Raw genomic sequence first — 26,652 nt, 5'->3', positions numbered from 1 at the left:
CCAGAGTTGACTCTAGCTAAGTCAGGGCTCTATTATGGGCTACATAAAGCTGAGCTGCATTCACTATGCTAATTTCAATTGTGTTAATGGTATTCTAGTCAATTCCCTGCTATCAAGGACAGATAGTCAGATCATGGCAGATTTCATCCACAAGTATGACTCTCAACTTCTGAAACACGGATGTTTGACTGGCTCCTTCTCTCCTGTCAGCTTCTTGCAGTCTGGTTTCTGTTGCCTTCTGCATCCCCAACCGTGATTCCACCAGATATGATTGCTCATAGGCAAACCCCAATCCTGATCAAAGATCTCTTTTTTTTTCCCTAGATGTCTTCTAAAGCACTGTGGATATTAATGACTAAATAAATCATTGCTTGAAATGAGAAAAGTCAGCTAATTCCACTACAAATATAATAGTAAATTTGCTTCTAATAGCATTCCTCCCTGAGAATATACTTAACACTAAAACATAATTCGAGCAATTGATCCACAGAGCTAATTCTATGATCATGTGGTTCTATCAGGGTATACTTTTTAGAAGATTGGGAAGAATGACTGGATTTCATATTTTTTATGCAATTCATCTGAACTACTTGTCACTGAACTTTGAGTAAGAGTTGGGCAGTGGCAGTGGGAAATTTGAAATCTTATATTCTAACAAGGATCTGGAGTCTAGATTGATGATAGGGCCCATTATAGAAGCAGCGGTGCACTTTGAGAAATAGACCAAAACAAACCTGCAGCAATTCCACCTCAAAAGAGATAAATAATGAGAGATGTGAAGGGCAGAGTTATGATTCCTTTTTAGAAATTAACTGCTGAACCCCAAAAGTTATATCAAAATTTGCAAAAATTCCATGGAATATGAGAGATTAGTATAATGATTAAGAGATCAAGCTGTGAATTCAGTCAGACCTAACTAAGCTGTAATTCAGTTCCAGATGTTTGTTGGCTAAATTAAGGTGTTAACCAGATTACCTTGGCAATGGGTTAATTGTGTTACGTCTTACCTTCTCTCTATGTAAAGCTGCTATTATAATAGTAACTACCACCTAGGTTGGTTAAGATTTATTTGAATAGGCACAGAAAGTGCTTAGCATTATGCTTTCAATGAAATAAATGCTAAATAAATATGAGCAAATACCAGTAACATTTTACAAACACACACATTCAGAGTCCTGAGATCAAATTACTTTTGGAAATTCTGGAGTAAATTAATTTAAGCAGGTTTCAAAAATATTTTTCATAACCTTTAAAATATTAATGCACATTGTAAATTTGCAAGAGGGTGGTAGCATGCAGCATATCTCAGAATAGTTTGAACATAAACTCTTCTTTCTCAGAGTATTCCAAAAACCATAGAGACTTCTTTAACACTATTATGTGCTCTAGAAGTTTGCCATAGATTTTTATGATGATAGCCATTTTGATTTAGCAGTTTTGATACAATCATTTTTATGCAAAGGATATTTTAATGAAGTATTGACATAGTTATATCAAAATAGCTCTTTTTTTTCTTAATTACCAGATAATGTGCACAGCACATATCCCTGACCCTCACCCATTATGATGTCCACTTTCTACTCTGTTTATTTCTGTCATTTTAGAATTTCCATGAGTCTGCATTAGTTTTATAAACCAGAAAAAAGTGTTATCTATTTTTGATTGGGCTATGTGATCTCAGCTATTTATCCTAAAACCATCATTTTAAGGTTTATTCATGGCATTGTATTTTACTGAACCAACTGAGAAAAAAATTAATCAAGGGTTGACTATACAGCTGATGGTCAGATTTAAGGGATCTTTTTATGGACCTGCAGTTTCCTCTCCCCTTTCTACTCCAGTGCCTAATATAGATTCAATCAAATAAAATTACTACAATTAGGAAGCTTACAAAAAGCAGATTAATTTGTCAGCTAGATTTCCAAAGAGAGAGCAAAATAAATTCCATTAGTATTTGGAAATTATTATTGGAAAGTAAGTATGACCATCATAATGCTCATAAAGTAATTAGTGAATGTGAGCAGCAAATCACTCAGGATATCAGAGAATTGTTAGAAACTGAGCAAACATTCTGCTTAAAATAACTGAAGAGCTTTTCTGAATTAAGCTGATGTAGTACTCAGGTTGTTTGCTTACACATAATTTGACTTGGGTGGTGCCTAACTGCTACACCTCTCTCACCCCATCTCTGACCAAACCTCCTCCCTGACTGCTACGGGCTTTTCTGGGGCCCATCCTCATATTTATTATCCCTAACCCACAGTATCCTTTGTCCCTAACAGTATATAGCCCAGGCTCATTCCCAAGCCTCTGCCAGGTACTGGAGGGAGGCTCAGCAATGGGATAAGGCTTGGAGATGAAATTATAAGCATTATTTACTGATTCCTTGATACTGCATTTTCCTGCTGTTTTCTAATGTTTCTCCAATAACTACTTCTCAGAGTCCTTTGCCAGCTCAATCTTCACTTAATTTTCAATTGTTGGTGATTTTTTTAAAGGTTAGTATTAGGTCCTAGGTTCAAGGATACAGGTATTCACAAGGCACAAGAAAAATAGGGAGAATTCAGACTGTCACTGCAAGTTCTCACAGGGTTTCTGGTCACATTAGGATATATGGGTCATATCTAGTCCCACAAATAATCTATGAGAAATCTAAGTTATGTCCATGTATGTATTACTCAAAAAAGAACACCAAAACTCCATTTTATGTTCCAGTAATGACATAGCTTACGTAACATTCTTTTACATTTATCTTAAGCCATCCTGGAAAGACCAAGTAAATGACTTAAAAGCATTACATGGATAAGGACACTCCGTTTGTAAGTACTTCTAGGATGCTTGCCAGGGACTCTGTCATTAGCATATCTACAATGAGATTTGATCAGGTTAAGTTTCTCTCCTTCCTGGGATATTCCTCAGGAAAGGGACAGAATGAATTGCAGGGCTGTGGCTGGCTAACTTCCTTCTTACCTACTTAGCCTTAGTGCAACAAGGGAGTTGCTTAAACTCTCCCTGTGACAGTTCTTACTGTAGTCCCTGCTGTAGCCCTGCCCCTTGATAGGAGATCTTACTGTAGCCCCACCCCATGGCAGGGCATCTTGCTGTAGTTTCAGTCTTAAATCTCCGGTAGTTATAGCCTAATACATCCGACTGCCTACTTGACAATTTCACTGGGATATTTCATAGGAATTTTGAACTCAGGTATAAAACCGTATTCATAATCCCTCCCCTCAGCCCTCAACCCCACCACAGATTTTGCTTTTCAAACAATATTAGTTCCATTAGAGCACAGTGCAGCCATTCATTTAATAGCTTTTGAAAGAAACCTCATAATCCTCCAAGACTTCTTCCTTTCCACTATATCCTAACCATCTGTAGATAGTGACTGCTCAAATATGTTCACATATTTGAGTCAGTATGTCTTCTATTCGTTTGCCAAAACCTAACTCAGGCTCCCTTGGTCTCTGACCTGGATGATTTAAAAAGCCTTCCAATTAGTTTTTCCAAATTTATTAACATGTACTACCTTTTCCTTCACTGAAAGTACAAATCCAACCCTCTAATTATCCTACTAAAAAAGTCATTAATGGTTACCCATCACTTTTATTTTTTTTTCAATTTAAGCTTTTTAAATAATAGTAAAAGGTATTTATAGTTGATACAAACCATACTTATGTGAACAATACTAGATGTTTCTTCATATAAATTATCACTTTAATATACATCTTATGGTCTATGAGAAAAGAGAAAGACCAATATATCCATTTTGCTACATTTTAATAGTAGGTATTTTAAGGGATTATTTTTTAGGTCTCCCCAGCAACATCAAATAAAAAGTACTGAGTACTCCACAGGGTGCAGAATGCTGCCAACACTTTAGAAAATTTACATGATTGGAGAAAATGTGCTTCTTGACCCTTGAGGAGCTGACAGTCTGGGGGATGACAACTCACAGTCTAAGCATTGGGTGAACAACAAAGTAATTTATCAAGGCAAATTTTTCACCCCCCTTCGTGGGCTGAATCATTTTGAAATTAAACTAATCAAGATGTGAGACAAGACTAAATTTGCTTGAGAATTTTCTCAGGATCATAAAGTTTTAACATCCATCTTAAACAAAACTGACTAATAGACAACTTTTAGAACAGAAACCAAACTCCTCAATGTGGATTCACATTCCTCCATCATCTAGACCAGCTTTCCTCGTAAGACTTATCTATCATTCCTGCTCCTTTCTTGGCTTAATGTTTTCTTCCAATCTATTGAATGATCTATTATATTTCCTAAATCTGTTATGTTTCCATAAATCTATTATGTTTCCTGCCTCAAGGCCTCACACAATCTGTTCCATATTTGGGACACTCTATGCTCCCTTGATCCAGGTAAGTCCTCCTCAGCATGTGAGCTTAGCATGAACATCACTTTATCAATAAACATTTCCTTGAGTCCCAAGAGAAATCAGGTAATCCTATTCTGAACCTCTGATTTCCCCTCACTGCCTGCATCATGATGAAAATGAAATAATTTTGTAATTCTTAGTAGGTGGGTTTCTGCAACAAAAGGTATGGTTGATAGAGGAAAAGGCTTTGTGAATCTTGTCCAAACTGTATTCCTAGGGATTATCTAAGTGTTTGGCCCTTACTAAAATAGTAGTCTTTTTCTGCCTTTTACAATGCCTCAAATGGAATAGCTTGCTTTTAGTCCTTGTAAAAAAACTTACTTGAAAAATCATATCAAGATAGCTGTGCCAAAATGTCATGAGTCTAATGGTTTCAAAGTAGAAAAATATCTCAATACTACATACAGTAATAATACAATTGTTTTGTAATACAGACTTCTGGAAACTTCTCAGGAAACCTTTGGTTTCATATAACTAAATTAGTTGATAGGCTATATAGATTTTTTTGGAGATAAACCATATACATATATATATATGTATGTGTGTGTATGTATGTGTATATATATACATATCTTAGTGGAATTCAGTGGATTGCTTAGTGGGATGCTACAAAAGAAGATTTCTGCTTTAGAAGTGTTGGTTTCTAAATTGTGTTAGATAGGATGGCAAGTTATCTGTTGTGGTTTTTTATAATTTAAGACAATGAAACTATCATCAACTTGGAGGATAACAGTTATTTTTCTGTCAGCATATCAGTAGGTCTTGAATCTTGATTGACCAAATACAATTTCAGGTCACTAGATAAGTAATTTTTTTAAAAAGAGGGAATGGGTTAAGAAACAAAACTTTTAAAAACCAGTGCCTTAAACCACCTCAATATTCAGGCTCCCATGAATAGCTATTCTGGCCTGTATGTTTTTACTAAGATTTATATTCTGTATGAGAATCATTGCCTAGGAGCTCATTTTTAGGTTGCATTACTTACTTAATCAGTGCTGTCCAGAGTCAGAGTCTGAATGAAACTCAGCAGAGAGACCAATACAACCTGGACACAATCTCATTTTGTTCCTAACAGATTTCTCCATGCAGTATTAATGATCGTCAATACTGATCTATCTGCTTAAATTCTGCCTCTTCCTCAGTAGTGTGTTGTCTTAAGAAACTTAGATTAGCAATTTCTTTTTGAAAAGGAAAACAAAATACATTTTAAAAGATATATCCAGAAATCTGCTGAATCCAGAATTTAGAAGTAGAAAGATGTTCCTTTAAAATACAATAGCCTCTTATCTGAGACTATTCAAAAGTTCTGTATCAGTGAAGGCAATATTTAAACCCTCTAACCTGAGCAGACACTAAACCAAAATTATATCTTCACTGGAAAATTTTTTAAATTTGAGATTTATAATCAATGGTGGTATTATTACTCATACCAAATCAAAAAGAAGCTTGGGAACCAATAAAGTTCTGGTCACTTTTTCTTGACTGTAAATCTAAAATACATGTACTTCCCATTTTCCACAATTAATTGGAAGCTAAGAAGCATAATTAGTATTTCATTCAGTCTACTCTTCATTGTCCACAAATTCTAGACATTGGGTTATCCCACACAATGGCTCTCTAATTTCCTTACAGAATTATTTCTGAGTTTTTCCAGATGAGTCTCTGATACAAACAAAACAAAAACTTGCCTCTTTGTTAGGAAAGATAAAATACTGCACATACTTATTTCACCATGTGCATAAAGCAGATAATCTTCTCTTATACAAACTGTCTATAAAAAGAAAGATTCTCCAGTTTTTGTTTCTTGAGCAGATGATGCTATTTGTGGTAGGTGGAGACAATACCTGGGAGCCAGTAATCTCCATGTACAAACCCAAGTGGTCTCATTATTCAGAGTCCTTGAATAGCATTTTAAATGTTCTTGAACCAAGAGTTTATCCATTTCTCAAAGCCGCCAGTGTCATCCCCAGATTCATTTTTCTTTGCTTCTCCAAGTTTTCAGTTCCTTCTCTTCCCAAAGTGATTTCCCTAGCTGGCCACTTTACAAAGGAGAATTTTACCTGCCGCTGTGAATTAAATTCAGGGAAGACAGTGGAATACACAACTAATCATTTATCAGACTCATAAAGCCACAGAATCAGCTAACTTCATTCTCAGAAGAACCTACATTTTTCATTAATAGCAATGCTTGTGGGATAAGGTACCAATATGATTAATTAAAGTCTTCATTCACTTCACATATGTAGACATTCTGAAGTTCTTATCTTTTTAGAGTAGGATTCCTTTTCTTTTCATTTCTGTTCTTCTCTAACTAAATTGGATAGTTTATGACTAACCTTTATGAATAACTTGTTTTTGAGAAAAATAAAGGATTTTTGGAGGTTAGGATTGCTATTTTATGGTATTCAAGGTTGTCATTTTCTGACAGTGAATCCCAGTTCTTTTAACTAATCTTCTTGCAGTTTCATATGGTTGGAAAAGATCCTGGTCTGTATTCTTTGTAATGAAATTACTAATTTTGTTATTGAAAATTATCACCAAATATCTTCCATAAATCAGCAGTGCCTACCATAAGTGGGTAGTATAATCCAATAGTATGTTTTTATGTATTTCTTTTTTTGAGATTTTATTTATTTATTCATGAGAGACATAGAGTAGCAAAGACATAGGCAGAGGGAGAAGCAGAGTCTCCATGGGGAGCTTGATGCAGGACTCAATCCCAGGATCTCGGGATCATGAGCCAAAGGCAGACGCTCAACCACTGAGCCACCCAGGTGCCTTGTTTTTATGTATTTCAAACAAACTAAAGAAGTAGACCCTAAAAGTCTACAGTATACTAATCCCACAACTTTTATTCTCTCTAGAATGAATAAACAAATCTCTCAGACTATTTAGGAATAATACAAAATGGGAAAAGTTACATGTAGACCAGATATTATAATGAACCCACTTCTCTGTGGGTTTTCTAGGTATGATAGACTTTGATGTAACTCATTAAGAGAAAACAGAATGCCTATTAGCGAGACAATTTGCTTAACCTATAGAGGAAACTGAGGAATTTCACTCCTAAACCATGAGGATGTAGACATTCTGAAATACTACTGTGGACACTGTTATTTTTGCATGAACATAATCAAGTAATAATGACTTCTTGTTACTAAGACAGATTTTATTTGTTTAACTAGTCATTCTTTAAATGTGGTCCCTGACCCAATAGCATCAGCAACACCCTGGAATTTCTTCAAAATGTCAATTCTTGGGCCCTGTTTTAGTCCTCTATGGCTGCTATAATAAAATACCTTAGACTGGGTGGCTTAAACAACAGAAATTTATTTTCCCACGGTTCTGGAGGCTAGAGAGTCCAAGATCAAGGTACCCACCAATTTGGTTTCTGGGAAGAGCTCTCTTCCTGGCTTGCAGACAGCTACCTTCTTGCAGTGTCTTCACATGGTGGACAGAGAGAGCTCTGGTGTCTCTTCCTTATTATAAGGGTAACAGCCCTGCTGGATTAGGGCTTTATCACTTCTTCATATCCCTTACCTCCAAATACAGTCCTGCTGAGGATTATGACTTCAACATATAGATGTCAAGGGTACACATTTAGTCCATAGTCATAATCCAAATGTAATGAGCCAGAAACTGAGTTTAATAAATCCTCCAGCGATTCTGATGCACACTAAAATCTAAGCAATAATACTAAAGGAGTGGGATTCAACCCTAGTTACCAATTAGAACTACCTGAGGGATTTTAGAAGCATGCCAATACCTGGGGCTCACCCTACAACAGTAAATTCAAAATATCTATGGGTTAATCTTGGGGTGTTGATGTTTTTAAAAGCTCTGAGATAATTCTTATTTTTAGCCAAAGCAGCAAACCACCATTCTCAATTCCAATTATCTTCCTCAAACCTCATTCTTCCTAAAATTTGCTTTATCCATCCTTCTACAATAATGCATAAATTATAACTCAACTTCTTCAGCCAAATTCATAAAACCTATAGAGGCATAATCAAAAAAGGTTTGGAGAAAAATTTATTTTCTGCTCTCTGCTATAAAATCTAGCCTCATCAATAGGCTTTTTTGTTAAAAAGTCAAACTGACTATAGCTAATTAAATCTTGTTCTCCATATAATATATAATATATCCCAACAAATTTAGTATATCTTTGCAAATTATCTCATTAGGAGATAATACATGTTAAAATATGTCATTAGCCATAGAGGTCTGTGCTAATATAGGGTAATGTTACTGTTAAATAGAATGTAAGTTCCTAGGAGACAGAGAATATGTTTATTTACCTGTGTTTTTTCAATACCTCAAAAAGTTCTGGGATGTCCAGAGATCAATTTGTTTATCTTTAATAATTTACTTCACTGATTAATACTGTAAGTTAAAGTCAACACAAACAAGAATTTTGATACTTTGACTTTAAATTGAGCTATGATAAAATAGTCAGAGGATCATGTGTAAAGCATTAATCCCTAAGAAAGAAAATTAAAAACAGAACATTTGTAAAAGTTGATGCCAGGATATCAATAACTGAAAGAATAAGAGATCTTTTAGGAAAACATGGAAAAATCTGCTTTGAAAATATAGTACTTTGTTGCATGTGACTCAAAGGAATAAAAATAATGAGGAGGAGGAAAAGGAAAAAGTAGGAGGAATACAAGGTTATAATTAATGCAATCTCTTTATAATCTAGGCTACACAAAGTTCTAGCCAAGAATCCCTTTACCAATTATTTTCAGGCCAAAAAGATGTGTTTATGTAGATATATATTAATATTAATAGATGAAATATTGAATTAATGTATATAAAATATCCTTCAACTTATATGTCTATCTATCTCAACAATTGAGACATTAAAGTCAGGCAGATTTGGAATTTAATTCTGTTTCTATCCTTGCTTTTGCTTTTCCATGTGACTTTGAGTAGGTTGAGTGACTTCTCTGAAACTGTTTCTTGTGTACTGCGCTATGGAGTTTAAATAAGGTCACATGCATTAATTGCCTTAGAATGCCTCACATACAATAGATACCAAATAATTTTAGTTCTCTTTCCTCTTTTTCCCTGAAGATATTCATACCTACATTGAGGTAGAATTGTGTTGTTTTATTAGGTATATTCTAATTGATTAGTGAAAGCGAAACTTAGACCATATAATTAACATTTTTAGTAGCATTTGTAATCATTTTGTTCCATAAACTTTTGTCCTGAGGACTGATTTTGTTTTCTGGGTTATTTTACTGATTGTTTTTCACACTTGTCTGAAGAGCAGAGAGATGTTTAAGAATTGAAATAATACTGAACTCAAACTTGTTCACTTAATATTTCAATAAAGCATTACCATTATCACCTGTTATTTATTAGTAAAGAGCTGTGAAAATCCTTGTCCTCCCTCACTTCCTAGAATATTATATTTGAATAAGCAGTGCAATTCAGAGTAAACCCTCCCTGCTTTATATTTTGCCAACAACCCTTTGACTTCCTCAAGAGTATTAGTGCTCTGAAAGAAATAATTTCCATCTACATTAGTGTATAGTACAAGTTGTCTTAAGATAATGTGTCTTGAAGCTCTTCTTGCAGAAGAAAACAAAAACAAAAAGCCCAACCCAGCATTAAGAGAAACTACTTTCCATTAACCAAGTAGAATGACTGGAACTGTGAATGAGAAAATGATTTATCTATCTATATATATATAAAGAACATACCTAAACATACATAGGAAAATTCTTCTGGAGTGATTATCAAGAACTTTGTTATGTCTACATGTTATTTCAGCAGAAATCAAAAACACAACTGACCTTTCCCAACTTGCAGCAATATTTTGAGTAAAAACCATGAAGAACTATATAAAATGCTTAAAAGTATTTCCAACATATTCTAAATACCTCATTTTCATGAGTATTAGGTAACTTTAGGAATATGTTACAGGGGAAAGAAACCTAGACTGGAGAGGCTTTGATTATTGGCTCTGCTCTCTAGTTTTGTTTGTTGCATATTTCTGGGTCTGACTGACTCACCTATAAAGTGAGAAAATTGTACTACATGACCTCTAACAGCACTTCCAAATTTTAACATCTGAAATGCAGTAAGACTCATCAAAATTTGCTCATTTTCATGATTCTTAATGCTTTGGAAATACTTAAATCATTGACTATCATTTTGATGTTTAAAGATACGTCAAAGCCTACCTTCAAGGATATTCAAAGCCTGCATATATAGTTTGAGGGTTATGAAAACACTCCAAAGATAACAACGTTGTTTAATTTAAAATAAGCATATGCTTGGATATTACCCACAAAACTGAAAAGGAAATGAAAGTAATGGTCCAATGGCTTGAATTCATTAGGTTCTGCCTGAGGGAGGATTTACATGTGTATCTTGTGTGAAGGGATAGGAAAAAAAAAGCCAACCTCTCCTTTCCCCTCTCCTCCTAATTGCCTAACAAAATGCCATTGTTTAATGTTTAATAAGTTCCTTCAAGTAGATGGTAGGAGCCAAAATATAATTAGCAAGGTCAACACAGAGAGAAACCCAGCCGGCTCAGTGGAATATGAGGAGGACTACTTAGGAGAAACGAAAGACTCAAATCTATTAAACATTAGGGATGCCACCGAACATTTCCCAGGAGATATTACAAGCGTTGAGGTTCCTTCTCAGCCACTTTTTTTTTTTTTTTACTTTAAAATTCTTAAGGGAAGGAAGGAAAAGTGCATTTGCCTCTGTAGAAAGGAAAAGGAGGGAATAATTTTGTCTTTTATAAATAGTCCACAAATTGCAAAGGAATTTTTACCAAGACAAAATTTTAACCCATTACTCCTTAGGACTGCAGCCAGCTGAACTGAGGGAAAGTAGAGAATCAGAGGAAAAAGGCAAATTTTTCACAGAATTCCAATATTATCCTTAACAAATCCAGAGTTAGCTGCTGAGTTAGGAGCACAGAGATTCCATGATTTGTATGCTGGGGCTAAAAAATAGTTCACATTCTTGGTCATATTGGGGGTGGGGGCGGGTGGAACAGAGCATGTGTAGAGGAGAAAGAACAAGGAGACAAAAAGAAGCATGTTGCGGGTAGGGGAAGTGACTAACATCCAGTGACACAGAATCTAATTATGTAGGCTGGGGCTAATGGGGCTAAATGAAGGTAACTTTGAAAAGATGTGTAATATTGCTGAAAATGTAGCTAAAGGACTTGAAATGCAATTAAGAATCATTTCACCCTCCATGACTAGTTTTCTATCAGTATCTGAAACTTATTTTGGGAGGATAAGGTTCATATTTATAGAAGTGTTAGTACATTAAAACCTAGCATTTGGGACTTTCTGTGCATGATTGATTCATTTTATTCCTCTTCTAACTTCTTACTTGTTTTCATACCAGGCTAATGTAAGGAATGACCCAGAAAGTTCAAAATGCACTAATCATCTTTGTACTTGCAGAAATGAAAGTAATGTGGGTGTTCAGAGTGATTGAAGTTTAATGATTTATAATTGTTCTCACTATCTTCTGAATGTACCTAGGATTTTTTTTTTCTTAAAAAAAGTATACAGGTGTTAGAAATTGTTTCTCCAGGGGCACCTGGGTGTCTCAGTCAGTCAAGCATCTGCCTTAGGTTCAGGATCATGATCCAAGGGTCCTGGGATCCAGCCCTGCCTCTGGCTCCCTGTTCAGCAGGGGGATCTGCTTCTGCCTCTCCCCTCCCAGCTTTTGCTTGCTCTCTCTCAAATAGATAAATAAAACCTTAAAAAATAAATAAATAAATAAAATCTTTTTAAAAATCATCTTTCCATTTTGAAAGTGGTGATAGTAACATCGCTATTTGTCAAAAATTATTAAACTGTATATCTTAAAAAGCACATTTTATAATATATATATATATTATTCCCTAAACATGACTTTTTAAATGTCCAGAACTTTAAAAAGAAGTATAAAAAATAAATAAATAAATAAATAAAATAAAAAAATAAAAAAAAAATAAAAAGAAGTATATAGTAAATCAAAAAAATTAACGTGTCAATAGAAGTTAAGTGACTTATTTTAAAAATCAATTTTGAATAGGTTGTTATACACATTTATGAGGCAGAATGTAAATGACACATAAGGGAATACAATGAAATCTCCTAATTTTTTCTACCCACCCTATTTCTTTCCTTTGAAGACAACTGCCCTTCTAGTATCATGAATAGTCTTTTAGAGAAAGTATTCTCTATATGTACAACCATATGTGTGTTTCATATACACAATGGGATCCCATTCTACACCTTGATTTTTGTACTTAATATATTTTGGAGATGATTCCATAACATTATACACAAAGCTGACTCATCTTTTTAATGGCTATTCAGTTTTAACAATGTACTATAAAAGTATCTTTATTCAGTCCTTTTTATATTATTAAATATTTTGTTTCAATCTTTTACTATTAGAAATAATTCCAAAATGAATATACTTCCAGATGTGTGTATATAAGTAGAATAAAGTCCTACAAGTGAAACACTGGGATCAGTAAGTAAGTGCATATTTAATTTAATAGTTGTTATCCATATTCTTGCCAATAATAGAATTCATCAATGTCACATTTTTTTGGCAATCTGATATGTAAAAATGCCATAGCATTATAGTCATAATTTGTATTTCTCTCAACATGAGGAAAAATGAACATCTTTTCATATTTTTAAATTTTTTAGTTTGGGGGTGGTAATTAAATCAAAGTTTACTTAATAGCAAGTCATTAAGCTATATGTACACTTATGCTCTGATCATTTGTTTTTATTTTATTTTATTTTATTTTATTTTATTATTTTAAAATATTATACTTACTTATTCATGAGAGACACACACAGAGAGGCAGAGACACAGGCAGAAGGAGAAGCAATCTCCCAGTGTGGAGCCTGACACGGGACTTGATCCCAGGAGCCAGGGATCACACCATGAGCCGAAGGCAGATGCTCAAACACTGAGCCACTCAGTCCCATCTAATCATTTGTTTTCAATTAGTGTTTTTCATAAACTTAACTTCCTAGCCTCACTTTTAGCTTGGATTCTGGGTGAAATTTAGATTTGGCCATCAAATGCATTTGCATATGATTGCTTGAAGAGAGAAATCAAATGCCCTATGTCTTCTGTTGCTGCTTCTGCTTTTTCTGTTGCCAAATGTTTACAGAGACACTGGAATTTTCTGTGGCAGCCTTAGAAAAGGTCCCAGAAACCAGTCATATGCTTCAGAGGCAGGAAACAGAGTCCCTTTTTGGTCAATACTTCTTACAGATGCAATATGATCTGCATCAGATAATTATAATGCCACTGATCTCTTGATGAAATGTTTTTCATTTTCACCTCCTGAACACTGACTGTATAGTATTTTTATATATCCTAAGCTGATATCTTTCCTAATATATATATTTAATCTATGAATAAGGTGAATTATGTTTGGACAAGCTTTCTTCAAGGGATCTTGGGCTAGAGGTAAGAACAAGATATCAGGCTCCGAGGGATTTTTCCTAGTTCTGACTGAAGTTCTTTGTGGTCCAGGAGTATATTTTATGTGTGTTATGTCTTCTAGTCTCTTTCTCCCCAGCAAACAGAAAGCTATTTTTCTCTCTTACCTTGTCTCACTGACAGACGGCTTCCCACAAATACAGCATATCTACATGTTTCCTCATTCAGCACTTCCTCCCCTGCTCTTCTGTGTTAGCCAGTGGTACTCAGAAAAGTTTCCATGGCCAGCTAGTGTGTACACTGCCTGTATCCACTGTTCCAAAGAAAGGATTGTTCATGGTAGCTCACAGAATAAGTCAGTTACATCCAAGAGCTGTGCGGGGCTGTTTGGGAGCCACCACTGTAGGCATATCTTCTGGCCTCTCCTAGTTTCATTGACAATATTGTTCATTATTCCTGAAAGCACAAGAAAAATACCACTCTACTCTGCCATACTATTAACCCCAGTATATTAACTTTCAATACTGTAATGTCTTTGCCTCATAAACACATCAAGGAATAGAAGTAAATTTGTTTTATAAGAGTCGTTTGGATTAGAAAAGGGATTCCAGATAACGTATTTTGAGTTTCAGAATTAATAGAATATGACTATAAAATACAGATGGATTTGAGGCTGCTGGGAACAGAATTTTTCAGGTTAATTTTGTCAAATTAAGCCTATTTTTCTTCTTTCCAACAAACATTCCGTGGGGGTCCAGTACATACAAAAATTCATGGTGATAAAAATCACTGGATTGTTTTTCTGTTTTTTATTCCCTTGTTCCCTCCCCCTTTTTAAATCCATCTTTGGTTTCCAACAGTACTCTAATTGCATAGAAATCACTTATTAAAAATATATATGCCTGAGTTTTAGCCCAGACCCAATGGATAAGAATCACCACGAATGTGTCCCTGGCAAAATATTTTAATAAACTACTATGGTGATTCTGAAAAAAAAAAAAAAAAAAAAAAAAAAAAAAAAAAAAAAACTACTATGGTGATTCTGATATCCAGCCAATTTGAGAACCATTGTTTGAAATTACAGAATCTGGAACCATACCACAACCACTACCACCACCAAGGAAGGAAGGAAGGAAGGAAGGAAGAGAGAGAGAGAGAGAGGAAGAAAGTCCAACCTGAAAGTCATTCAAATTATTTCCATTTTGTACCATCAATAAGTCATAGCCACTAAACTTTTGAAGGCCAATTGCAATAGTTTGTCTCCAGATTTTTAATCCATGAATGTAATTAATAAGGTTAAACTGAAGTTAGTCTGTGTCATCATAAGAACATTTCAGGCCCAACAAATTCCATTTTATCTATTTTAAAAGACATACCTATTTGGAATACTGCTTAAGAGCTGCTTTCAGATGTTAAAATCAGATGACTGGGTTCATCAAGAGAGATAAACTTGTCACTCGAAAAAGAGTGTATTTAGTTACAGATAGAAACGAAAGCTATTCAGAGAAGAAAAGAAATTGGGAATGTCTACAATGAATTCAAGCACCAAGCAATTAATTTGACAGCATGTAGAGGGAAATTATCTAAATATTTGCATCTATCAGAGCTCTCCCCACCCTCCAAAAAAGGTACTGGCTATTTGTGTTTTGTAATTCACAGTGCAGTGAGGGCGTTTGGGACTATATCATTCAACTGGAATTTGTTGTGGCTATGCACCAAGAACTCTGATGTTTCTCACGTGTTATTTCATCCAACCCTTACAACAATCCTGTGAGTTAAGTATCCTGTCCATCCTACAGATGAGAAAATGAGGAATCAATGGTGTTTAGTTACTTATTCAAAGAGATACTGCTAAAAAGTAACAAAGGACCCCCATACAATTTTTTGGTGTTTTTTATGCTACAACAACATTGCTTCTTTTGCTATACATGTTAGCCTTTCCTAGGCTGCTCCCTCTTCTATAATTTGCCCTTCATTAATATTTTCTCTAGCATTTCGACAATCTCCTATTCCTTCTTTGATGCATCTTTTCATAACTGGTCATTCCCATTTTATCTTATTCCCAACCACCAAATACATGCAACATCCTTGGGATCTTAGAGTAATCTGAGGAACATATGAAGATAGACCAGGCTGGTTTGGAGAATCTTAAAGAAAATAAATCAGCTTCATGATGCCTGCTGGTATAATGAAAACAGGGAATGTGATGTTTAAAGTCAGTTCAGAAATGTAAACATGCACAAAATTTACATAAAAGTTAAGAGCCACTCTCTCATTCTGCAACATAATCCAGATTATACCTGCCTTCTAATTATCATGAAAACTACACACCATAATAAGAAATAAACTCTTTCAGGAAAGATAGGAAAAACAAGATTATGGAGGGAAAGATGGAAACACAGGTCTGAAAGTGAAAAGTCTTGCCCTCAAGGGCCATATTCAGATTTCTTGCTTATATTTTTTTCTTATAAACTCTTCATTTCTTTTCTCTGTGACTAACAGAGATTTGTGATTCATTAACATTGGAGGGAGAGGGCAGCCCGGGTGGCCCAGCGGTTTAGCACCACCTTCAGCCCAGGGCCTGATCCTGGAGTCCCGAGATTGAGCCCATGTCGGGCTCCTTGCATGGAGCCTGCTTCTCCCTCTGCCTGTGTCTCTGCCTCTCTCTCTGTGTGTCTCTCATGAATAAATAAATAAAATCTTAAAACAAACAAACATTGGAGGGAGAAACCTCACCTGAATGCAGATATTCCTGAAATACAAGTCTTCATGCTCTGGCCTCTCCATTGTCTAACAACCATAAAGGGAACATAAAATCAAGGCTGACATTCACCCTGTAAACAATGTCAGACCCCTAAGAATTATGTGCAGTTGGTTTCCATTTTGAGTGGTTAGTTGGTATAGTGGAGCTGTATGGTAATTAATTATTTTGACTATGACCTGTAATAATTGAAAAGAATCTAAAATTAACTATATAGAAAAATAGGATAATATTAAATGCCTTTATTAATTCATGAACAATTTAAACAATGAGATAGACATTAAGAACAAAACAAGTTTGAAATCTACACTATGAAATCTTTCCCATGCTATTTCTTTTTAAATTACATTTATGCATCATTCCTTTTAAGAATATAAAGGAAAAGGTATGCCTGGGTGGCTCAGTCCGTTAAGCATCTGACTCTTGATTTTGGCTCAGGTCATGATCTCAGGGTCCTGGAATCATGCCCTTCTTTGGCTCTGCACTTAGTGGGGAGTCTGCTTGAGATTCTCTCTCCCTCTCTGTCTGACCCTTCCCCCACTCAGGCATACAAGCTCACTCACATGTGCGTGCTCTCTCTAAATAAGTAAATAATCTCTAAAAAAAAAAAAGAAAAAAGAACACAGAGGAGGAATATGAACCTTACTTTTAGAAGAGAACGCAAATCCTGTCTCTGTGTTCTTGATATTTTAAAACTGTTTCCTCAAAAGCAAAGTTAGGATTATTATTTACTTTTCAAAGTTTTAATAAAGGCTGAATGAAATAAACCAAGATCCACCTAGTAGATGCAAGAGCAAATTTTAGCTATTGTACTTTTCTAACTACACTTTTTGGAAGATAAAGGGCTTTAAGGCTCATGCCCATCTCTATTTAGAACAGAATGACTTTGGATGTCTTGTTTATGTTGACCATAGTCCAAAGAAACAGAGCACAAAAGGCAGTCAGATAAATAGGCCTCCTCTTCCCCTACAAGGGGGTAAGCACTAGTTTGAACTATTTTTCCTTTGGTAATTTGAGCCCGAGAGTCAAAAATTAAGTCAAACATGTCAGAAATACTCTATTGTTTACTTTTGCCTTTTATGTGCCATTTGAAGGATGGAAACAGGCATTTTATACATTATCAAACTGGCACCACATACTTGCTCACATTACTGATTTGAGAAACAAGAATTCCTGAAAGGAAATCAATTTCAAACATGGAGCAATGTTAAATCTTGCCACAAAACAACAAATCTTCAGCTAGACATTTTACAGATCATCTTCTGTAGCATTAATTTATATCATACTGTATACAGCGATTTGACACCTTCATTTAGCACCAACCCTCAAAGCAAGACTTTATTTAAGATGCAGTACAAAGTAATAGCAATTAGTTTACAGATATATTTGAATTTAATACTTATAAGGCTTATTTCCTACTAACATGATAGGATACCCTAAGCTCGTATGTACCTATATAGAGAATGCAAGGCTGAGTTTCCTCCTACCATATTATTTCTTCTATCACCCACTCTGCTGTTACCACTGCAATACACTGAATATTGCTGCATCCAATAACAACAACACAGTCCTCAGCTGTACCACCACTCTCAGTACTATCTCAATCTTAAGACTATCTCATTACTCTCATTATCTCATTAATACTAACTTGATACTATCTATATTATCACCACCATCTCCACTGCCTGTCTTTATTCTTTTTTTCAGCTTCCTTCAGAATTCCTTTGCCATTGATAAGTTTTGTAGAATTACATAATAACAGTGGTATCCATTTCTTACTATCTCATGAGTACCCCCACTATTTTTCTTAATTTCTAGAGCCTAGCTTAGATGTCATGCTTCATCCTCTCAAGCGACTTAGTGCATCTGTACCCAAGAAAATATTTTACAATAGAGCTATTTAAATGGCACATTAAATGGCACATTTAAATGGCACATTATTTATGATTTAAAAGTGATGTAGATTCTTATCCATTTTAGGTTTCAGTTGATTGCATGCCTTAGCATGAGGTTAGCAGTGAGGATGAAAATGCTTTTGCTACAATCATGTTTTCCCTGGTTAGAAATACAGGTGTTTGTTTTCTAGTTTTTTACAGTTACCTGATGCAGTGGGGGGAAGTTGAATCTATCATCATGTTCAAAAAAGAGATTATCCATGCCTGAGGTTTCAATCAAATGTATGAAAGCTTCTCCCCATCTGTGGGAGTGGAACTATAGTAAGCTTTTAGCGTTCTTCCTTCCCTATCATTATATGTTCCTCCTTTATAACCAACAGAAACTCAGTGTATTTTCAATGATTATGAATCTAGTTTTCACTTACTGAAAGACTTTCCACTTTAAAAACCTGGAACACTTCTATTAGCAAGGATCTGGTAACTTCAGGAATTCTATGTTGGGATTTAAGTCACTTTAGGAAGTGGCAACTAATAAAAATCTAATGATTTTGTTGGAGTTTGAACTGTTTTTTGTTTGTTTGTTTGTTTTGTTTTGTTTTTGTTTTATAGGGTCTATCTAATGAAGACAACACATACAAATTTAAAAAGAGGGATTTACATCAGCTTTAAAAAAAAATCTGTTGTAAACCTAGGTTGGAGAATGTATCTTGGATTTGAAGTCATCTTATTGGACTGTACATCACTGAGTTGAAAATAAAGATGCACAGAGCAAATGGCTAGTCTTAATCACAGGGAGAGAAAAGCAGAAGATATCCCCAGCCCACATCATTTCTCTCATTTCCAGGCCTGGTTCATTCAGGGGGGCTAGATGCTTGGATGTTCTTTAAACTGACTCTTGAGGGAAAATAACACACTCATCATTAAGATTATGGATTAAAGAGATAATTTCCCCTAGCAGAGGAGATAGACTATGAGTTAATCCTTACTGTTTTAAAAAAATATCCTTTGAGAGAATAGTGCCCAATACAAACACCTTTAAAAAAGGGAGCGAGCATCTCTTTTTTTTGTGGTCTCTCCTCCATGAGTATGTGGGAATAATGTCATGTACCACAGCATTCAAAAGCATACAACCTTGGTGCCTCTTCAGGTAGTCCTATGAGAAGACTGTAAAAACTGAAATGATGTTTACTATTTGTGAGACATCCTTCAAAGAAATCTTTAAATCCTTTTTAAAATCTTATCAGAATCAGTCTTCCTAGTGCTTAATATGACCCTGAAGATAAAAATGCCTGTCTTTTCACTCTGATTCAGTAAATTCCACCAATGTAAATATTCTAGATGAAGCTGAAAGATGATATTATTTCAATCATATTTAGAATCCTGAGAACTAGAGCTTGCTTTTCCTTTCTCATGGCCCTCTTTTATAACCAACCAAACTCTGTATATTTTCAATGACTTTGAATCTAAATATAGTTTTCAGTCATGAAAACTATATTTTCTTACTCCTCTATCTTTATTATATGACTTCCTAGATCATTACAGAAGAAAGTGTGAAAGAGAATGAAAACTACATGTGAGAGGCTACGATGGGCCAGACCTAGACATGACACTTACAACCTCCTTCATATTTTATTACCAGAACTCAGTTGCATGGTTGTAAGGAAGGCTCAGAAATATAGTCTGCATGTCAAGGGAAAAAGATAATAAGTTTGCTTGGAGATAACCTATCTCTGCTACAAGATGTCAGAAACAGATGGATAAATCGTAACTGACTTAGAAGACAAAAGGAAGCAGATACCCAACTCTGGCAGAAGGAAAGGGAGAAAACAAGACAGAGGAAGGACTAAAGTGAGTTAAACTCCAGAACTTCAGAAAGTTTCAGGAATTGGAGACACTAAATACCTCTGAAACATAAATGTATGGCAGGTCTGAAAAGAGATCAGTATGTTTGCCTACATAGGCATTAGAACTCCCAAATACCTTCCAAGTGACTATCCACCCTCAACTCCATAAAAATAACAGAGTTTATTTCATGGATATATTTGTACATCTGAGAATAGAAAAGAGGTACCATACTGGAAATAATGTAATGTTTGAAAGTCATTTTACATAATGCTGAGGACTACTGTAGCCCCTTTGCCTTTATTAAGTTAAAAAAAAAAAAAAAAAAAAACACTAGCAACTAGGAAATACCATGTCCACCTCCAGAGCAGCTGTATGGATATTACTTCTGGGCACAGGTTCCATATTAAGCACCTGTAGACATTCAATTATGAGAAGACATTAAAAATGCCCTTTTCTTATATAATTACTCTCTGGATAAGATTTGCTCATATGACGGGTGCTCTCATTCCAAATCTCCAATCATCTTTAATATGTTCTTTTCTGAACTCTGCACCATCAGCCAAGGATCAACATACATAGGAGATAACCGACCAATATAGAACAAAACTTAGAGAAGAACAAATGACCTTGGAAGAAAGACATTGCAGAGAGCAGAATAAACATTTTAAAAACACTCTAGAATATCCTAGAGAGAGAAAATAGAGAAAAGATAAAAAAGAACAGAAAAAGGAAAACTGAAAGAATGGAAAGAAATTTTAAAAAGTTAAAAAGTTGGTGGAAGAAATAATGACAAAGAGAAAAAGCAGGTGCCAAACAAGCTGATCAATGATGAATGCTCAGCATCACTTCCTCACTCTGGTTTGAACTTCAAGCCTACACATCCAGCTCTTCAGAAGGTCCTGATTAGGTTACTGGAACAGTTGTTAAGGAACTAGACCATGTATCAAAGTAAAACTACCTATATTAAGACTTTAATTTGTTTCCCCTTCCCTACATTATTCATGGTAGGTATATTCCTATTTCCTTCCCTATGTTCTATCTTCACTCTGACCTTGAGTTGCAATGTAGTATATAGTCCAAAGAGTATGGACTTAATAGTTGGAAATAAGAGTTTGTGTTGTGTAGCTACCACTTACTGAATGGGCAAACATGGTCAGTAACATAATTCTTTAAACCTTAGTTTTTCATCTGAACAACAGAATTGAACATGTCTATTTTGGATGATTAATAGAATTAAATGGTAGAAGGTATGTCATGCTGTCTAATGCAGAGACTAGCATAAAGCAAGACGTAAACAACATGGGGGTTGTTTTTCTTTCTCCATGATAAGAATGTTTATGAAATTTTGTGTCATAGCCTATTGAAAGGGAGACCCAATGTTATCTAATTACAAAAATTGATGAGTCGAAGGGAAGCTTTTCTGCCATTTAACCAATTTCTTGCCATAAGAAAAAATAAACAGCTTTGACTGATTATTTTACCAATTGAGTTGCTCATTCTGTTGGCATTGTCTACTTGTACTCTAAAATAATTTGTAGCTAAATGAATTCAATCCCTTTTCCTTTTTGACTTTATGGTTAAAATACCTGATAAAACCCATAAACATAAAACCCCTATGATGGTTCAGAGAAGGCATAATTATTTGATTTCCAAGGGCAAGTCCATAGTTGTCGTTATTCATATGTTAACGTCTCATATAGCATGTCTTTCTTTTGCATATAGGGAGGACAGAATGAAGTACACTCCTTTTATTTGTGAATAATGTTAAATTAGTAAGCATTATCTCTATGAATTACATGTCTCACAAACAAAGCTTTTCTTAGAAGTATAGTCAGTGAACAAGACAGTATTCCTGCTTTCATCTTGAATGGATGGAGTGCTATTATTCATAGCACTTTGCCCTATACACTCTGTGCCATAGAACAAATTGCTAGAATTTTGAAGAAAGCTGAAATGCAATTTTATTTCACTTTCTAATGCTTGTTTGAGAAACTCATTAAAGAAGACTGCAAGGTCATCAGTTCAAGCCCACAGATCACATGGGAGGCAGGATCTGGTTATTCCAGAAACCACCGCTCCTTCTACACTCAATAATCACTAACATAGAAATCAGAAAAAGGAATTCCCTTTCTGTAGCTAAATATATAATCAGACATCACATGTGTCAGGCAGAAGCTGAGGTTTTTAGCCAAATGCAGAGTCCAGAGAGAACATGGAAGGGTTGACTGCCTGCTCCTCCCAACTGCCAAGTGACCTGAGAGTGGGAGGGAGTCTTGGAACTCAGCTTAAATGAGATCACAACCCCTAATTATAAATAATAGATACAGCTGGCAAACTGAAACATCCAATTTTAATTAGATTCTTTGCAGCTATATGTCTTTGATGTGGTTTAGTTCAATAAATCACAATAGCTCTGTGTTTTTGTTGTTGTTTTCCCATCTTCTGGTGTGTGGGTTAAGCTTATATAACATATTTGATTGATAGCACAGGTTGGGGATAGGGAGGGAAATCAACCAAAGAGGTTTTTTGCTAGTTCTACCAGTGAGTTTAGGAAATTGATATATTCATTCTGTGGCTCAGTTTCCTCTCTATTAAGTTGTTGTAAAACTAGACTTCACTGTGCCCACTTTTTAGCAAAAAGCTCTGAACACTATTTCCTTCTTTATAACCTGGAAATAGGGTCTTTACTGAAAAACATAACATTAAAATAATTAAGTTCTTGAAACTGGAATAGAATATCAATGACCTATCATTTCAGGATGGTCAGATTATTTTAAAAATTCTTCATCTATTCATTAGTTATTTGATATATATTTGTTGGACATATAATCTATGCATGATACCAGGCTAAGTCCAGGGATTATAAGCCAAATTGATTGTATATAGTTTCTTGCTTTCATGGAGCTTATTATTCAATTGGAAAGATAGAAAATTAAACAAGCAAAGTTTCACCCATGGTGTGACAGAAGAGTTTAGGATGGACAGATAAGAAATTTTTTTAATTGAATGTATTTAGCCGTAAGTACTTACTGATAACTTCCATGGGAAAACTTCAATAGAGTGATGAGTGTGAGAATAGTTTGAAAAATAATTTAAAAGTGAGGAAATGGGGATCCCTGGGTGGTGCAGCGGTTTAGCGCCTGCCTTCAGCCCAGGGCGCGATCCTGGAGACCCGGGATGGAATCCCACGTCGGGCTCCCGGGGCATGGAGCCTGCTTCTCCCTCTGCCTGTGTCTCTGCTTCTCTCTCTCTATCTCTGTGTGACTATCATAAATAAATAAAAATTTTTAAAAAAAGTGAGGAAATGGAAGTGTTTTCATGTCTTCTGCCCATTTCTTAACTGGATTATTAGTTTTTGAGGTGTTGAGTTTGATAAATTCTTTAGAGATTTTAGATACTAACCGTTCATCTCATATGTCATTTGCAAATATCTTCTTCCATTCCATCAGTTGCCCTTTAGTTTTGTTGATTGTTTCCTTCACAGTGCAGACGTCCTTTATCTTGATAAGGTTCTAATAGTTCATTTTTGCTTTTGTTTCCCTTGCCTCCAGAGAAATATCTAGTAAGAAGTTGCTCTAACCAAGGTCAAAGAGTTTGCTGCCTGTAAACTCTAGGATTTTGACGTTTTTTCTGTCTTACATTTATGTCTCTCATCCATTTTGAATTTACTTTTGTGTATAGTGTAAGAAAGTGGTCCAGTTTCATTCTTCTGCATGTTGTTTTCCAGCTTTCCCAGCACCATTTGTTGAAAAGACTGTCTTCTTTCCATTGGATATCCTTTCCTACTTTGTCAAAGGTTAGCTAAAACAAAAATAAAAACAATATTTTTAAAGGTTTAGGTCTAAATGAAGAAAGGAGAAATGTGCTAACTAAAGTAGATAGCAGAGAATGCTTTGAGTTTGTAATTTTTTTATAAAGTACTTTTGAGGATGAACAACAAGAACATGATTAAAATTTTTCAAGTATTCTACAAGTTGGTATTACATAGGTAGTGAATGTTCATTTTAAAAAATGTAAATCTGCAAAAAGAATTATTTGTACAAGTCATCTACTTAAATTTAAATGCTGGTAATTTTGTTGTCTAATATTGCAGTTTTTAATACATATATACATAGGTAAACACATAAACATGTATGCATGATTAATTTTCATTAACATGAGTTATGTCATACATATTGTTGTGTAACATATTTTTAATGAAAAATGTATATTGAAAATCTGGCCACTCAATAAATGTACATTATCTTTAAAACTACATCATCTTGGGCAGCCCCGGTGGCACAGCGGTATAGCGCCACCTGCAGCCCGGGATGTGATCCTGGAGACCCGGTATCAATCCCAAGTCGGGCTCCCTGCATGGAGCCTGCTTCTCCCTCTGCCTGTGTCTCTGCCTCTCTGTGTGTGTGTCTCTCATGAATAAATAAATAAAATCTTTAAATAAAACAAAACTATATCATATTTTCTAATATAGTTGTCACAATCTATTTTATTATTCTATTAAACAATTAGGATCTCTTAAATCATCAAACAATGCGGTTGTGGAGTGTACATTGTGGTTCCACTGAGATAATTCACACTTGTTCAATTTTTTTCTTCAGGTCAAATTCCTGCAAGTATGTTCAGCTTTACACTAAAATTTTTGCACTGAATTTGAACACTTATTCTAAGACTTCCACAAGAGACGTATGCTGGAAAACCATAACAAAAGCAAATCCCAGATCCTGACTAATGAGTCAAGAAGGTTTAGGGAGGTGAATAGTGCCCCACTGAGTACATTTAGGCACTTGGAAGACTATTGCAGTCCTGTCTAGCAGAGTTGCCATGGCAGAAGAGAAATAGTCAAACAGCTAATTAAATAAGGTGCAGTAGAGAAAAGACTAAAAAGAAAGAGATCACTCAGTCAACGTGGCATTGATATTTGTAAAGTGACAACTGCAGAATCTCCTGTATGAGAAGCATTGGTTGGTGGTTTAAAATTTGTTTTGAACTAGTAGACTGACAGGCTACAGTTTACCAGGTTATATTTTAGTACTGTTAGCTTGGAAAAAGCTACATGATTGACCATCATGCTGCTTAAACTGAAATGAAGAGGGAGTGAAGGGAAACAACATAACAAAAATAGAACACATGCTTCTGAACTGCCAAGCATCACTTCCTAGTGTTTCATGGTAGACAATTATCATGAGTTTGCCTTCTCTCCACAGACGGGCATAACTAGCAAAGGATGTATTCTAGCAGTCATTCTAGAATACCTAAAGTATATACATGAAGTGAGAAAGTAATTTAATCAGAACAACAAGAGCAGTAGACACATAGGATAAGATTATTTTATACTTGATAGTATCCATTTATTTTAATTGTTGTAACCAATTAAAAGATCTTAAAAATAAAGATGCCATCCTGTTTTGCAAATGCATTTCCGAAGTACATTAATTCAGAATGGATGCAGAGGTAGCAAAGTACAAAGTATTATATAGCCGGGTTTTTGGAAGTCAGCATTTAGAAATGATATTAACACATAAAATGTTTAAATGGCTGTAAAATATCACAGAGTATAATTACTTATAAAGTATCAAGCAGGATTATACCACCTCATCTTTGCTTATAATTATTATAAAACCATTTACCTATGAAAACTGCATCCGTGTTGTATAGATTTTTAAAAATTTATGGAACTGGGAGATAGTCTGAGAGTTTTGATGTTATACGCTGTAAGATTGCTTTACTCTCTATTTGGCCAAGAAGAAAAAGCAGGTTAGTATTTTGTGTTTTATGTTGAGTTTAAAAAAAAAAAATTATATCTAATTTTTTTCTACTTATTGATGCAGAAGAAAAATACCACAATAGTGTGATTACTTGAATCTTCATAAAAACTGCAGGATGGGGGTGCCTGGATGGTTCAGTTGGTTGTCTTGATTTCAGATCAGGTCATGATCTTAGGGTTGTGGGACTGAGCCCCACATCGGGCTCCATGCTCAAGTGGGGAGTCCGTTTGAGATTCTCTCTCTCTCTCTCTCTCTCCCTTTGCCCCTCCCTCCAAACATGCTCCCTCTCTCTAAAATAGATAAATAAATCTTTTAGAAAACACCTTATTATAATCTTTATTATAATTAAAAATTATATAATTTGTATAATTATATTTAACTATAATTATTATGTAATATATAATTACATATATATATAATTATAACATGAATACTGGTGAGGGCCTTAGATTGGAATTTTCATTTGTATAACTTTTCATTTGTATAACATGTGGGTTTAAAACCTTGACAAAGGTCAAAGAAACAATGTAAAAGTGGAACTAGTTT

Source organism: Canis lupus, chromosome 9 (assembly GCF_011100685.1).
Source record: "Canis lupus familiaris isolate Mischka breed German Shepherd chromosome 9, alternate assembly UU_Cfam_GSD_1.0, whole genome shotgun sequence".
Taxonomy (NCBI): Eukaryota; Metazoa; Chordata; class Mammalia; order Carnivora; family Canidae; genus Canis; species Canis lupus.
This window is presented reverse-complemented; position numbering follows the sequence as displayed.